Raw genomic sequence first — 15,583 nt, forward strand, 5'->3', positions numbered from 1 at the left:
CTTATAAGAGCTGCCTAAGACAAGACCCTAGAAACAAAGGGCACCTTCTTGCTAACCTCCTGAAAGAAATTGGGGACTCAGCCCCATTGCTGCAAAGAAATGAGTTGTGCTAAAAACCTACTGCAGCCTGAAAGCAGATTTGTCCCCCAGACCCTCAACCTGCAGATGCAAACAAAGCCAGCAGCTGCCTGAATGCAGTCCTGTGAGACCCAGAGCAGATGTCCCAGTCAAGCCAGGCCTGGACTTGTGCCTTCCAGAACTGTGCATTTATATGTGTGTGCTGCTTCAAGGGTCAACTTTCTGGTAATCTGTTACATAATAACAGATAATGAATATAGGAACCCACAGAATATAATCTTTGTAGTGAAGACTTTAGACATCAGAAGAAATTCTCCCCCTCACATTGTTGACAGACGACACATGAGTTTTTGTACTCTTAGTGAAGCAAAGCAACACACATTATCTGGAGACATCTGTGGCATGCTGGGATAGGGTGTAGGTCTTGGTCTCATCTGACAATGGAGATGATGTCTCCATCACAAGGAGTAGCAGGAATTCAATATTATGCAGGTAAAGCGGCCTGGCATAAGGCCTGCTGTTCAGAGCATTGAGTGTTGCTATTAACTTCTTATTTCAGAGATCAAGATTCTGTCAACATCCACGTTCCAATGGCTACAGACTGCAGATCTTTTCTGTTCCCCACTCCGTTTCCGGTTATTCTTCAGCCACTTACACAGAATCAAAACGTACTTGGTGCAATTCTACAGTTCTCAGAGGCCCAAACCAGAATTCTCGCTTTCTTCACAAGTACCACCCACCTTAACAGTAAATGAACCTCAAGCATTCCTTCCTTCAAGTACCCACCCAGGACTTCTCCCCAGAAACGACCACATTTCTGATGAATTCGGATTTCATTAAAAAGTTCATTATTCCTTCACTAGAACACTGCCTCCCAGCTAGTGTACTCTGGACATCTACTTTTCTCGCCCCTGAAAAAGTGTGGACAGAAAACCCTTAAGGCGGACCTGGACCGCCCTATTGGAGGCGTGGGCAGCGCACATCTCCAAGCCCTTCCAGTTGGAAATGTCTGGACTACTGACCCGCTGGCCTTGTTCGTTGCCCCAAACGACAGCAATCACCCCGTTTAAACGTAGCTACTTACAAGGCCTGCTGTCAAAGGATTGAGGCAGGGGGCAAGTTCCGAGTTCTAGCGACCTCTCCTCTGCCCCTCCCCAGACCCCGCTGCTGCCACGCAGTGCCACATCAGCGACTGCACAGGGAGCCCAGCTAGGTTCCTTTCTAGGATGCGAGTGGCCCAGTGGGCGGAGGCGGACTGAGCTCGCAGGAGTGGCGGGCTGCTCTACCAATCGGCGACCGGGGAGGAGGCTTGGCAGCCAACCGCATCCCAAGCCAGTGCCCCGCCAGGAAAACAGATGAAGCGCATCTGGACAGCTGTGCTGAGAAAGTTTGTGGGCCCCTTCCCGGCCTGCCATCCGCAAGGCACGTCTCCCACGTCGTCTCCTGCTAGCCACTTACTACTTAGTTATTTTTCCCAAGAAGCAATCGGCAATCCAAAGCTGAACTTTTTTTTTCTCCCCGCTACCGCACCACCCCCGCGCATTTCCTCCACCCCTTGCAAGGCGAGGCCACATCACATTCAACACAGTTGTTTAATTTTCATGGGGCTTTGCGATCAAAAGAACAGAAACAGCAACAAAAACCCAGCCGCCGTCTGATCCTAACTGGCAAAGTGGGGAAAAGCCGGGTGCTGAGTGAACAGACCAAGCTGGGTAAGTTCTGAAGACAAGGGGATGGCATCCTCGTCCTTTTGAGATTCTCTAGCCTGCGCCTTTGCCCTTCTTGCCAGACTTCTTTGGGTAAGGGGAGAAACATATCTCATGCTGGGAAAGACAGTAGGATTATCAGGGCTTCTTTCCCTGTTTTGTGAACTTTGTTTGCCATTTAAATTTTCTGAGGGGTGGTGTTAGTATAAGATTTCTTGGGAACAAAATTGTGGCTGGTGTTTTATGGTAAACTTTTTTTCATCTCATAGGTGAATTTTTCCTTCTACGTCTCTTCCATCTCCTCCACCTCTTCTTGTAAACACTGTGTACGTTTTCAAATTGTAGCTATCCTCCACTCCCTGTTTTGATGGAAGTCTTATAAATCTCTGATGTATTCAGAATTAACACAACTTTTGACAAATTATTTAAAACATGAGTCATATAAAGGACTTACTGGCTCCTTAAGTTTAGTTTGAATGTAGTTGAAATTGTGAATATTATTTTTCAAAGAGGGAGACTTAAATTCTTTTACGGTTATTAACAAAATTATTAAACATGTGTGTCTGTGATCCTATAATTACATATTTAACCTGTGATTCTATCAAAAATCATAGCCACAGTGGTTGTAATACATGCAGATACAGATAGCTCTAGTTTATGTATCAGGATTTGGAAATGAGCTGTGGAAAATGCTGAGCTACAAGTGGCCCAAGGCCCATTTCTTCTGAAACATTTATGATTTCCTCCATCAGAGGTAAGTTGTGAAGTTCAAAGTTGTGTTGCATGCTTTTTACCATTGGGGAAGATCGGACTCAATTCAATATTTTCTGGCTCTTAAAACAGTGGATGAGGATTTGATGCAAAAATTGTTACTTGTTGAGCATATTTTGGTCCACAAAGGTAGAATGGCTGAAGTGTGTTTAATGACTCATAGTTAGAAGTTCCTTTTTGAAAAGTATTTATTTATGTTTAAATTTCATTTTACATTCCAACCAAAGTTCTCCCTCCCACCCCTCATCCCATCCCACCCCCCTCTCCCCCTCCCCCAAGCCCCACTCCCCATCCATTCCTCCCAACAGGTAAGGGCTCCCATGGGGAGTTGACACAGTTTGGGACATGAAGTTGGGGCAAGACCAAGCCCCTTCCCTCTACATTAAATCTGAGCATGGCATCTCCTCGTAGGGAATGTGTTCCAACAAACTAGTTCATGCACAGGAATAGATCCTGGTCCTACTGCCAGGGGCCCCTCAGATAGCCTAAGCTTCACAACTGTCTACCACATACAGAAGGCCTACTTCAGACCCATGGAGGCTCCACAGCTTCTGGTCTAGAGTTCATGAGTTTCCATGAGCTTGGTTCAGCTGTCTCTGTAGATTTCTCCATCATGATCTTGACCTCCCTTGTTCATATATTCCCTCCTCCCTCTCTCTGAATGGAATTCTGGAGTTTTGCCTGGTGCTTGGTTGTGGATCTCTACATCTGGTTCCATCAATTACTGGAAGAAGGCTCTAGCTTCTCTGGAGTTGTGGATTGTAATCTGGTTATCCTTTGCTTTATCTAATATTCACTTGGGAGTGAGTACATACCCTGATTGTCTTTCTGAGTCTAGGTTACCTCACTCAAGATGGTTTTTTACTAGTTCCATCCATTTGCCTGAAAATTTCATTATGTTATTTTTTTTTACAGCTGAATAATACTCCATTGTGTAAATTTTCTTTATCCATTCTTCAGTTGAGGGACATGTAGGTTTCTTCCAGGTTCTGGCTACTATGAATAATGCTGCTATGAACATTGCTGAGCAAATGTCCTTGTGGTATGATTGTGCATCCTTTGGGAATGTGCTCAAGAGTGGTATTGCTGGCTCTTAAGGTAGATTGATTTCCAATTTTCTGAGAAACCACCATACTGATTTCCAGAATGGCTGTACAAGTTTGCATTCCCACCAGCAATGGAGGAGTGTTCCCCATGACTCCACATCCTCTCCAACATAAGCTGTCATCAGTATTTTTGATCTTAGCCATTCTGACAGGTATAAGATGGTATCTCAGAGTCATTTTGATTTGCATTTCCCTGATGATTAAGGATGTTGAGCAATTCTTTAAATGTCTTTTGGCTATTTGAGTTTCTTCTGTTGAGAATTTTTTGTTTCGTTCTCCACCCCATTTTTCAAATGGATTATGTGGTATTTTGTTGTCTAGTTTCTTGAGTTTCTTCTATATTTTGGAGATCAGCCCTCTATCAGATGTGGGGTTGGTGAAGAACTTTTCCTATTCTGTAGGCCATTGTTTTGTCTTGTTTACTGTGTCCTTTGCCTTACAGAAGCTTTTCAGTTTCCCCATTTATAGATAATTTCTCTCAGTGTCTGTGCTACTGCTGTTCTATTTAGGAAATGGTGTCCTGTGCCAATACATTCAAAGCTACTTCCCACTTTCTCTTCTATCAGGTTCTATGTAACTGGCTTTCTGTTGAGGTACTTGATCCACTTGGACTTGAGTTTTGTGCAGGGTGATAGAAATGGATCTATTTGCCATCTAGAAGGGCATTATTGCAAAGAAGCAATAAGTTGACACATCAATATCAGGCCACAGCTTCACAGTATGATCTCGGATAAAACACTCAGTCCACCTGGCCCACAGTGTTCTCCTTTGTAATGTGTCCATAATAAACAATCATGCATACTGATGGTATCTAGAGTACTGAGTTAAAATATGTTAGCTGTTAGGCCAGCTTGGTACATATCATGTCTTTGCTGGGTTTTCATTGGTTATCGCCTACTTTCTCAGCTTCCGAAGATGTATTTCTTCTGCGGTATTCTGACCTCTCGAGAAACTAGGGCTTATCCAGTTCTGAACACTTGCTAGCCAAACACAATGTGAGGTTATAAAAGAGAAAGCATCATGAATGGACAGCAGAGAAGAACTGATCGAAGCCTTAGATACAGAAGGCTCTGGAGTGAAGATGATAGAGAAGCCGTCTGAATGTAGTTTGGTTTCCAGGAAAGGCTGCCATTTACTGGGAAGGGATTTTGACAGTTTGCTTTCAGGGTGGTGGGACTGAAAGACGTCATAGAGCTGAGGCAGAATCTAGGTGCAAGGGGAATTATGGCAGAAGCACAGCCACTGGAAAGTGTGGGGCAATCCTGGGAGCAGTGAGAAAAAGCTACAAGGAATTAGTGTGTGGCTGTGGGGTGGTGCCGGTGATAATCTTTCTGCTGACAGGGAAAGTGTCATGAGAAGGGTTGGGTTGTCAGATAGTAGAGGAGAGTCTGTGAAGTAGATTGGTATGGGGGCGGTAGGCTGAACTGACACCAGTTGCCAAGTGGAGGCTTTGTGAAATGGTTCATTTCTGGGGTCTCCACAGCTTATCCAACATGTTCTCCTGCAGCTGGGGTGGGCAGGGCCGGATGGCTCACCAGAACCTGGCAGTGTGTACATTTGCAGTGGTATCTCTGACTCTGTTCTAGTGGTCTGGTACCATGGGACATTACCTAGGCGATTTTTCATTAACAAGGACCACTTGGAAGTCTTTGACAGAAGTGTGATGGTTAGAACCCTACCCTGTTCTCAAATAGACCCAGTATTGCAAAATAGATCTTTATCATCCTGCTAATGAAATTATCTATTCCTGTGTTAATATTTAGAAGTTTAAAATTACAACAACTGAGGTAGATACGACCTATACTAACTATACATTTAAGAGAAGGGTCTGGTTTGAGTTCCTGTGCCTTGTCCCAGTGATACTGTGGCAGAGAGCTGGGTTCAGGTGTGGCTGCTGACGACCTGCCTGGCGTCAGGCAAGACACTGAGCCATTACAACTCTGTGATATCATCTATAAAGTAATCTTCTTGGTTCTTCTCCCTTGGGTGGTCATATATTCATCTCCTATCATCTTTGGAACAGTCTGCTCTCTGCAGGTGGCTACTTGATACATCCAGCTGTTATTTTTGATCACGTAACATTTGGCAAATGCTCTGGCATGCTCACAGAAATCTTCTGAGGGTTGCTACTCCACAGAGCCTTGCTTTTGTTATTGAAGAGACAGAGGTACAGATGGATTAAAATACTTGACCACAATTCCTAGTGAACAAGTGACAGGCATAGACTAGGTCTAACACAAAGCCCTCAAGCTTTAACCATTAGGCTACACAGTCTTGGGTCTATGAGAAACTGGCTCTTCTTCCTCCTCCCACCTTTTCTCTCTTCCTCCCTCCCTGCTTTGTTCTCTTTCTTGTTCCTCATCTCCTCTTCCTTTCTTTGTTGCAGAGTTTTGCCATGTCACGTAAGCCAACTTCAAATGTGTAATCCTCCTGCCCTACCTTCCGAGTCCTGGCATCACAGGCTGCAATCATGCCATTGTTCTAGTTCTAGTGTGGTTGTCAGAGTCAACCAAACAATGGAAAGAGGAACTCTGGAGCAAGGGATGCACTGATAAAATTTGCCCGGAGAAACCAGAATAGCAACAGGATTCTGTTGAGGTGGTATATTCCATTCCGTATGGTGATTGGAGACATTGCATTGCATATAAATTGGATTTCTTATCTTGTTTGAACAGAAATCACTGTAGTATCTGTATGATTATCTGTACTGAAAAAGGACCTAGGAGACCACTGATGTGTTATTAAGTCTTTGGGTGCAGAAGAGCAATCCTATTTTTCATTCTTTAGAGCACCGGGCTCTAGATCATTTCCCCAAAGCTTCATGAGAGTGATTTGCAAGTACTACACTGCAATGGGGGAACTGTATACACCATTCTTTCTACCAGAATCTTCCTGCCATGTCTATGAGTCAACTAGTGAGTTAGTAAACAAAATGAACAAATACTGACATTGAATAAATATTAACTTGCATTTGAAACAGGTTCCTGGGGCTTTCTCTTCTCCCTCTCTTCTGCACCCAGACTTGAGATGAATAGGTGCTTTCCTCTAAATGCTGTTGCCATATGTGGATTGCATCACCAAAGGCACAAATCAACAGATCTAATGGTTCATGGCTTGAAATCCAGTTTCCTGCTTTTTCAGGTGTGTTTACACCTGAAATGTAAAGAAATGTAAGAAATGTAAAGGTCTCTGGTTTCACTCTGGTGTGCACTCTGGGTGTAGAGGTGTGCACTACCACACCCAATAGGGCGATAGCAGAAAGCTGGGTAGCCAACACACAGCCTCCTTTTCAAGTCTTATCCTTGCAGACTTTCTCTAAGAGTGTCTTCTTAGCTTAGTTAAAGGTTATGAATGGGACTTCATTACACTCTTCTAACTTTGCTTCAACAAAGATCTCAACAATTTATAACACACTCATCTCAACTAGACAGTTGAGGCACACAGATCTTGATGAGTGTTCTTGTCACAAAGAACAGAGATGAGTGTTATCTTGTCACAAAGAACAGATGATGATGCTCAGATGGAAGAGTGTTCTTTTTGTAAGGTCACACTGGCATCAGGAGAAGCTTGTCTAATGGGATTGGTTTGCATCGCTTCCTCTCTCAGGCTGTTAGCCTGAAAACCATCTGTGTCAAGTTGCCCTTGGTTTTAGAGAGCCCACAATGGATGTCGGCACTCAACTGTCTCAGGAAAACCTTGGAAGACAATGATGTCTTTCTCCAAAACCAGCCATTACTTCTTTGGACCAGCCTGTTTCCCTAATGTGCCTTAGAGATCCTAATATGGAACAAGAGACAAAAGCAGATGCCTTGTTTTTGCTGTCCTGAGCAGAGATGACTGTCCTCTGTGGATTTGTTTTCCTCAAGGAAAACAAAAGTTAAAGGTGATGTGTTAGAGCAAGTGGGCACTTTCCATGGCAAGGAACAAGGTGACTTTATCTGCATCTGTCCTCACTGTACCTGAAGTTCCACAGGTCCTAGAAAAATATTTACAGTATTTCATGACTCTCTTTAATAGAGAGAAAATAGGCTTTAGAAAAATAACATGTGTATGAAAATTGATCTCCAGGAAAGAAACTGTGCTATTTGATTTCTAAGAAATGTAAAGGTCTCTGGTTTCATTCTCCTTTTGTTGAATGTCCTCATTACCTCCAAAAGATTCCACCATTCTTTGGACTATACTACAGAGTAGCACTGTGGTATTAACAATTTCCCCATTGAGTTTCCAACTGGGGTTCATAACCCCTGTCAGTGAGCTGGTACACTTTACTCTTAGCACTTAGAATCAGGCCAGTAGACACAATTGGAGAAAAGTTCCACCCAAGGTCCTATCTAAATAAATAAATGAATAAAATTAAATCAGACCTCTTCTAAGATGTTCACAGAGGGCTCTTTTTTATTCCAAAGCTTCCTTCCCATGAGCACACTTGTTCAAGCCCTGATTTTATGCTGTGCTCTTATTAACTCCAAGGTGCAGAGCCAAGGTTTCCCGAGTGCTGCACTTAATTCTTTGTCGTAGAGACCAGTGTAAGGAGTTTCCCTGTGCATTCTTGGTGATATATAGTGTCGGGCTTTGTCTACCCCATTTGCTTCAGAACTGAGTAGTGGTGTGCCCATGTTTCTATGAAGCTTTTACTTCACAGACTGAGGCATGAGCTACCACTGTAACAAGCCCCTTAGAAAGTAGAGGCAGAACCCTCACTTTGAAGATGAGGTGTCTGAAACCTAGAGAAGAATGGTAAGGTTTTTAAGATCATACAGAGGTGAAATGGGAATTTAAACTCAAGGTTGCCTCTTTCCCGTCTGTGAACTTAATAGTATACCATATATACTCTTCTTAAATACTAAATACTCTCATTACTTGTCAGTTTCCAGCATGTAGTGTAGTTAAGTTCAGGTACAGTGTGGGCACAGGTTTCCCTGGGTAAATCTACCTCTTTATCCCGATTGTCCAGATATCTTCTCTCTTTCAGTGTTCTGGGATCCTGGGACAGTAACATAATTGTCTTTTGGGGGCCTGATCCACCCCTTTTGATTAAACATCCACCATCCTTTGCCTGAATCACTACACGGATCTCAAAGTGTCTGTAAAAGACCATTTGTATTTTTTCCCTTGGTGCTTGCACACTATTTTTGCTTTGTCCCCTGGAGAAGGGGAAAGGGTAACGATCCCCTGAGCAAATTGAGAGCACAGGAAGAGGGGGGAGGGAGCTATGAGAATAAAAAGGGAAGAAGAGGAAGGATGCAGAGGTCATGAGGGACTGCTTAAAATTTTCTTCAATTTTAAATAACTGAAATATATTAATTTTTCCTATATGTTTTCTTTCCATTTATGTATTCCATAAAAGTGGCAATACACTCTTCTGCAGACTAGACTGATCTACAGACCAACTTAAATGAAACTGTGACTATTGGCTTCTTAAAAAGACCACAAGGCATCCAGATAAATAAATAAATAAATAAATAAATAAATAAACAAACAGTACAAATGAAAGTCACCCGTTCTTCTTAGGTCCCCAATGGCTTTGAATTTCATTTGAAATAAAGTCAGATGTTTACCCTGTCCTAGGAAGCCTTAGGTCATTCATCTGGCTTTGCTTCTGTATCCATAATTTTTCTTTTCTTTTTTGAGATTATAATATAATTATACCACTTCCCCTTTCCTCCCTTCAAACTTTCACAAATAGTACCCCTCACCTCTCTGTCTTTCAAATTCATGGTGTCTTTTTGCTTCCATTGTTGTTACCTATGTGTGTTTCTAAATACATAAATACAACCTGTTCATTCTGTATAGAGTTACCTGTGGGAATATAATTTCAGGACAGACCATTTGGTTTGAAAAATCAATTGGTGTGCTCTTCCCTGGGGAAGACTTTCTCCACTCTCAGCATTCCTTCATTGTCTATACTTCCTTGTGTGAGGCCTCATGAGCTTTCCCCAGTCTACAATAGCATGCCATTGTTACCATCATTGTTCAGCTGAAGTTTAGGCAACTGTGTTGTTGAAACTTGATGTGTTTCAGGCACTTCTAGAAGACACAATCTGACAGCCAAACTCCCTGTTCCTCTGCCCCTTACAATCTTTCCATCCCCTTTTCTAAGCCTGAGGTTCAGGAGTTGTTTCGTAGGTGTAGCCATCTAGACTGGGCTCCACAACACTGCATTTTGTTTGGTTGAGGTTTTCTTCAATGGTCTCCTACTGTTGCTAACAAAAGTTTTCTTGATGAGGGAATGAGGGAGTGAGGGAGTGAGGACAACATATCTCTGTGGGTATAAGGACACATATTTAGGATGTAGTTAGGGACTGTGCTAATTTAATAAAGTGGCTGTTGCCGGTTCTCCTTCCTGGTCCCTGACTTCATTAGCCCTGGATAGTTGGCTATGTTTCCAGTATCATTTCCAGCATAATTTCCCTCTTATTGAGCAGGTCTTAAGTCCAATTAAAGAGCTTTTGATTACCATCAAGGTATGTGCGCCAGTACTGCACCCAGTACTGCACCCTAAGGTTTATTGTACACTGCCGGTTATTTTTGTGACTCATGGGCATCATAGTTGGGTAGGGCTACTGGTTGCTTCCCTTCTTTGGAAGATTGCATGGTGCCTTATGGTACCAGGAATGCTAGTCTTCAGAGAGAAGGCTTTCAGGTCAGTTCCAGCTCAGGGACCCTTGGTCCCTGTGTTTAAAGTGTGTAGTGTCCACTCTTCCAGCTTCCATCCCTCCCTACCTTTGTCCACTCTCGTGCTAATAAAGAGTGTTCAGATTTTGGTGAAAAGTTGGTTTAAATAGAGAATGAACAATGATTGAGGGTGTGAGATGCACTTTGATTTGTTCTTTCATCTATTAGATCAAGCATGGACACTTCCATCACCATCTCTCAGCCAGTGAGAAGTTTTCACTAATTTCAGAAGGAGCAAAATGTGAAGTCTAAAACCAAGTCCTAGAAAATAATCTGAGCAGCTTAGCTTGGGTAGAATAACTTGATGATCCCTGGCCACCTTAGCGTGAAGATGCCTGTTTTCTGTTCATGATTCCTAAGTGCTATTAGACTGCTTGTTTCCTTCAGAAAAGACAAGGCTGTGGAGGGCTCATTCCAAATGCCTCTAAGATTGGGGAATAAAATGAGGGTGGTGCATTCTTATTACCTTGCTCCCATCATAGAGGATTCCTTAGCAGGGAGCATGACTGCCATTGTTCAGTGCTTAGATTGCTGGGGAAAAACATCTGCTCTAGCCAAATAGCTTTCTGTCTTGTTTGGCCTCAGCCTTTGATGCTTGCAGTCCAGAGAGTCCTCTATATGGAAGCAGCTAAGACCTTTACCCATCTTACCACTGTGCATGCCTGTGGCAATAAATACCAAGGCCGTAGCTACATCCAGAATGGTTCATGGAGCCACAGAGAGCCATGGCCTCTAGAGAGCTGAGGTGACAACATCTGTGATTTTTGTTTGTTTGTTTGTTTGTTGTCTACTCCAGTGACTTCTAGGCACACAGAAGACGATTCCTCTGTCTTTCCATAATTAGCTGTTGTTACAGTAGCAAACATTTTTATATATTAGTTTTGAGACATTTATATTTAATAGATTTGGGAGTCAGCATGCCTCCTCCCTCCCTCCTCCTCCCTCCCCTCCCTCCCTCCTTCCTTCCTTCCTTCCTTCCTTCCTTCTTTCAATTTTTTCTGAGGCAGGCAGTTCAAGGACCATTCTTTGATAATGGCTAAAGTAGTATCTTTACTCAGTAATATTTGTATTTGATAAAAAAAAATGGGCTGAATTTTAAAGCTTTAACTGTCCTACTGTGGATAAGTAACATAGCTATGTTTTACTTGGCTTGGTATACTTAAAAATATCAGATGAAATATTAAGTCAGTGGTTTGTATAACCCTGGCCATGGAGCACTGAAGAAAACCCAGGAGCCATAGGATAAAGAGATGTGTATTCTCATTACTTCAGATCATCACCTGGAGAGAGAGAGTCTAAGTAAGAAGATTGTCACACAGGTGGAATACAGACTTCTTGAACTGAGGCATTGGTGAAAGTGAAGGTGGCTAGAGTTAGAACAAAGCACTCAAAATGAAGAGAGCTGTAGAGAGAAAGGGGGGGGGTAGATAGCTCCAGGAGATCCCCAGAAAGAATCCGCATTGTATTAGCGGGCAAAACCTTTTGAAGAAACTAATGGAAACAATATACCAGGATTGATGGGTTGTTACTGTTTACATATCTCCCCTACAAATTCCTGTTGTAGAAACTCAATCCCCAATGGTGTATGCTAATGGTCATGTGGTAGTGGGTCCTATAGGAAGTAATTGGGACTAGATGACATCATGAGGGCAGAGCCTTTGTAATGGCATTGATGGCTTCCCAAGAAGAGGAAGAGGTTGCACTAGCTATCCTGCTATCCTCTGTTCATTCTGAGGAAACACAAAGTCTCATCCTTTGAACAACTTCCCATGCTCTGCTCCCAGACTTCCCTACCTCTGGGACTGTGAGGAATAAATGTCTTTTCATCATGTATGATTCAATGTTAATCGTTTAGTGATAGTAACGTCAAGGGAAACGAGAAATGAGCTTGGCACTCAGACAAAGCTAAGCATGCAGCTCTTCCTAGTCATACTCGAAAGCCCTAATCCATGAGTCATGGGGGTAGAACCACTTGGAAAAATCTTCCTGAGTAGTGGGGAGTTACTGAAACAAATCTTGGGGCTGCTCTGTGTGTGCCAGAAAATCATAAAGTAGCAATTTCTCCAAGAATACAACTGTTTACAGTCACTTAGCTTTATCCCAGACAGAGTTGAAAAATATCCTCTCCCAAGTCAGGTAAAATCTACAATGTATGGCACTTCAAAAATAGTAAGTCAATTGTTTTTAAAAGGAAGGTCCCTATGCCAAGCTGCCGGGAGGAGGAGTATTTCCATGCTCGATTAAGTCAAATAATTGGCTTCAGTGTAACATTTTGTACATAACAAACCAGAGACTGCCAGACTATTGTCTGTGTTGATATTTGCTTTGGCTCCTGAGGAGCAGTTCATCTTTGATATCTGTTATTGTTTAAACAAACATATTTTCCTCTGTTTGCTAAGTCTGCATTTGAATTACAGCACTCTAAACTCGGCTAAGATATTATCCAGCTACAGGATGTGTTCTGAGTAACGGACAGTGAAGGTAAGTAAGCGAGGCAGCACTCCTTTTCTGAGGTGACTGAGTGACTAAGACTCAAAAGTTTTAGAGGGGAGTAAAGGATGCACTGGGAGCAGGGCAAGAACTCAGCAGGTTTTAGGACTCCATAAGCAAAGGTCCAGAGCTTTTGAATCCCAGTGTGGTACATGTTAAGAGTGAAGACAGCCATATTCTGCTAGCCCTGTGGCAGAGGCCAATGATGCAGGACACTTTCTTTCATCATCAGAGGTGAGAGTCTACACTGGTTCCTGTCTGGATAGCAGCCCTGCAGTACACAATCCAGCGCCACAGGTTGAGCCTGGCTATCTCTTCTCTCTCTGTAATTTTTGACAGATTTTAATTTGAATTCCAGGGCTCTTTGTCCCAAACATTCCTCCCCAACTCTGACAGTCAGCCTGTCACTCTAACCTCTGCACAGCTTTGTGAGACATTTCCCTGCCAGAACAAGGTTTGTTCGAATTGCTAAGAACTGAGCCCAGATGTTCTTTCTGACCCTGCCTGTGCAGAAATGGGATTTTTATTTTTATTTTTTTACCCTCTATAACTTATTAAGATTCTTGCTGGTTAGAAAATCCTTTTGTATTGAAGTTTCAACTCACATCACAATGGGTGTCACTACCATTATATAACCAACATTTTACTTGTGGGGAAATTCAGACACAAGTAAAAGGTCAATCTTTGTGAAAATTGATTTCCAGCCAATGGTCTTGGAACACTTGGGACACTCCCAGTGGTACCTGCTGTGGATAAGGGGTTTATAAATGGAGTGTAGGGATACAGGGAGAGTGGAAGTCAGCAGCAGCATCACAGAGATGGACTTCAGGGCAGGAAGGATTCACTTGATTCATTTAGAGGATGTAACAATTCACCGCAACCCTTGCCATAGTGCATCAAGTGTGCTTCAAATTCCATTTTCTTCCAGTGATCATGCACTGGAAAGAGGTTCTAGTTTTTTGTTGTTTTGGTTTTTTTTTTTTTTTCCAAGAGAAAGGGACAATGAGAGGAGATTAAGACGTTCAGGATCGACCTCTGTATTTCTGGACACATCTGATGAGAAGGTGAAGCAAGCATATGCTCTCTGCAAAGAAACGCCCTGAAACTTGATATCATCTAGGTGATGTTAATTGTGAAAGATCTTTCTGGGATTGCCTTTGGTTTACAATTATGTTTTGTGGTGTCGATAAGCAAAATAGGGTGAGGTGAGTGAATGGAATGGTTTCAGATAAGCAGCTGCATGCCGACAGGTCCTCAGAGGGGAGGTGGTTTTGTTGGAGGAGAATTAGTGTGACCATGGGAAAACAGTCAAGAGCATTTTACTTTACCACAGCCTCTGTCTTTACCCCTTCCCTCCCTTTTTCCCTCCCTCCCTCGTTCCCCCCTCCCTCCCTCTCTTCCCACCTTTTCCTCCCTTCCTTTCTGTTTCAACATGCACTTATAGTTTTAACTATTTTCTTTATTACAATATATTAAAGTCTAGGCATAATAAGGAGAAAAAGACTAGGGCAATATTTATTAACCTTGAAATTGAAATTCTAATAGAAGGTTGACAAGATAAACCCAATTAAGTCAGACTGTCCTTGCAGTGTGATGAATGCTAATTTATTATTTGTGGCTCTACTTAGAGACCATCCACTTATGACATTCCACTGTCATACTTACCATAGGCTATTTTCTATTTAAAGCAAATTGTTTTTTTTTCTTTTCTTTTTGAAAGAAAACATATAAGCAAAGGACTAGTGAGTAAAAAAAAAACCAAGTCTAAGGTGTTATGAGAAAAAAACAATCTCCAAAAATATCATTGAGTTTGTTTTGTGCTGGCCATCCACTGCTGGGAATGGGGCCTGTCCAATACTTGTTTATATATCCAGTAAAACGCCATCGGATAAAAAAAAATCCCTGTGAGCTGATGTCAGTTGGAGATAGCTTCTGGGTTAGGAATGGGAGCTCATGTCCACTTCCCCTCTCAGCACTGGAATCACATCTGGCTTGGATCTTGGAAGGCCCTGTGCTTGCTGCCACATCCTCTGTGAGTCCATAGTGTATCCATCTTTTGTCTGGAAGGTGTTGTTTTCTTGGTGTCTTCCATCCCTACTGATTCTTACAGTCTCTCAGAAGTAGCGTATCCTCAGTCTTGATTTTACTATCCCACTAGTTTTACTATCCCACTATATATCCCATTATATTCTCGTACCATTTCACAAGCCTGTAATTGTCTTTCGGAACTTCCTGCTGGTCAGATTCGCACAGAAATTGCACAAAATTCTGAAGAGTCTCTCACTGATGGCCCTACTCATTGCATGAATCTTGTATTCAACTTAAAGGAGAATTTATTTCTACACCACCGTAGAGAGCCTTTCTTAGTTTTCCTGAAATTTAGGGTACCCCCCAGCCTAAATTTCTCGAGTGACAGAGATTTTGAAAAGTCAGGAATGGAAGGAACTCAATTAAGGGGATAGTTTGATGATTTTGAGGTGTCCTTGTTAGTATTCAGGCATCTGTTCTGGCCTGCCCTTGGGGTTCTGACAGGATATGCCCTCAGCTGCAGCCACTAAGAGCACCACCTGTGCCTATTCACGAAGTGCCCTTTTAGAAGGGCCCCGCCCACCTCCTCTCTCTCTTCCTCTCTCCCTCTCCCCTCTCTCTGCTTCTTTGTGTGTCTCTGTCCTCTCTTTTTTTTTTTCTACTGATTCTGTTCCCAGAGGCCAGTCTCTCCCTGCTTTCTGTTCCCTTTCCCCTAATTAAAACAAACAA

General features: G+C 42.6%; 1 protein-coding gene across 3 annotated transcripts in view; it reads left to right on the top strand.

Annotated features, from left to right (window-relative positions):
* The first annotated feature begins 1,423 nt into the window (after nt 1-1,423).
* LOC100757327 (transmembrane protein 45A-like) overlaps nt 1,424-15,583 on the top strand; it is a 90,672-nt gene continuing 76,512 nt past the window's right edge. For all 3 annotated transcript variants that reach the window (XR_004769888.1, XM_027412487.2, XM_027412489.2), the window contains exon 1: nt 1,424-1,790. The gene's annotated coding sequence lies outside the window, so the exon portion shown is untranslated. The remainder of the gene's footprint in view (nt 1,791-15,583) is intronic.

The sequence above is a fragment of the Cricetulus griseus genome, chromosome 4 (assembly GCF_003668045.3).
Source record: "Cricetulus griseus strain 17A/GY chromosome 4, alternate assembly CriGri-PICRH-1.0, whole genome shotgun sequence".
Classification (NCBI taxonomy): domain Eukaryota; kingdom Metazoa; phylum Chordata; class Mammalia; order Rodentia; family Cricetidae; genus Cricetulus; species Cricetulus griseus.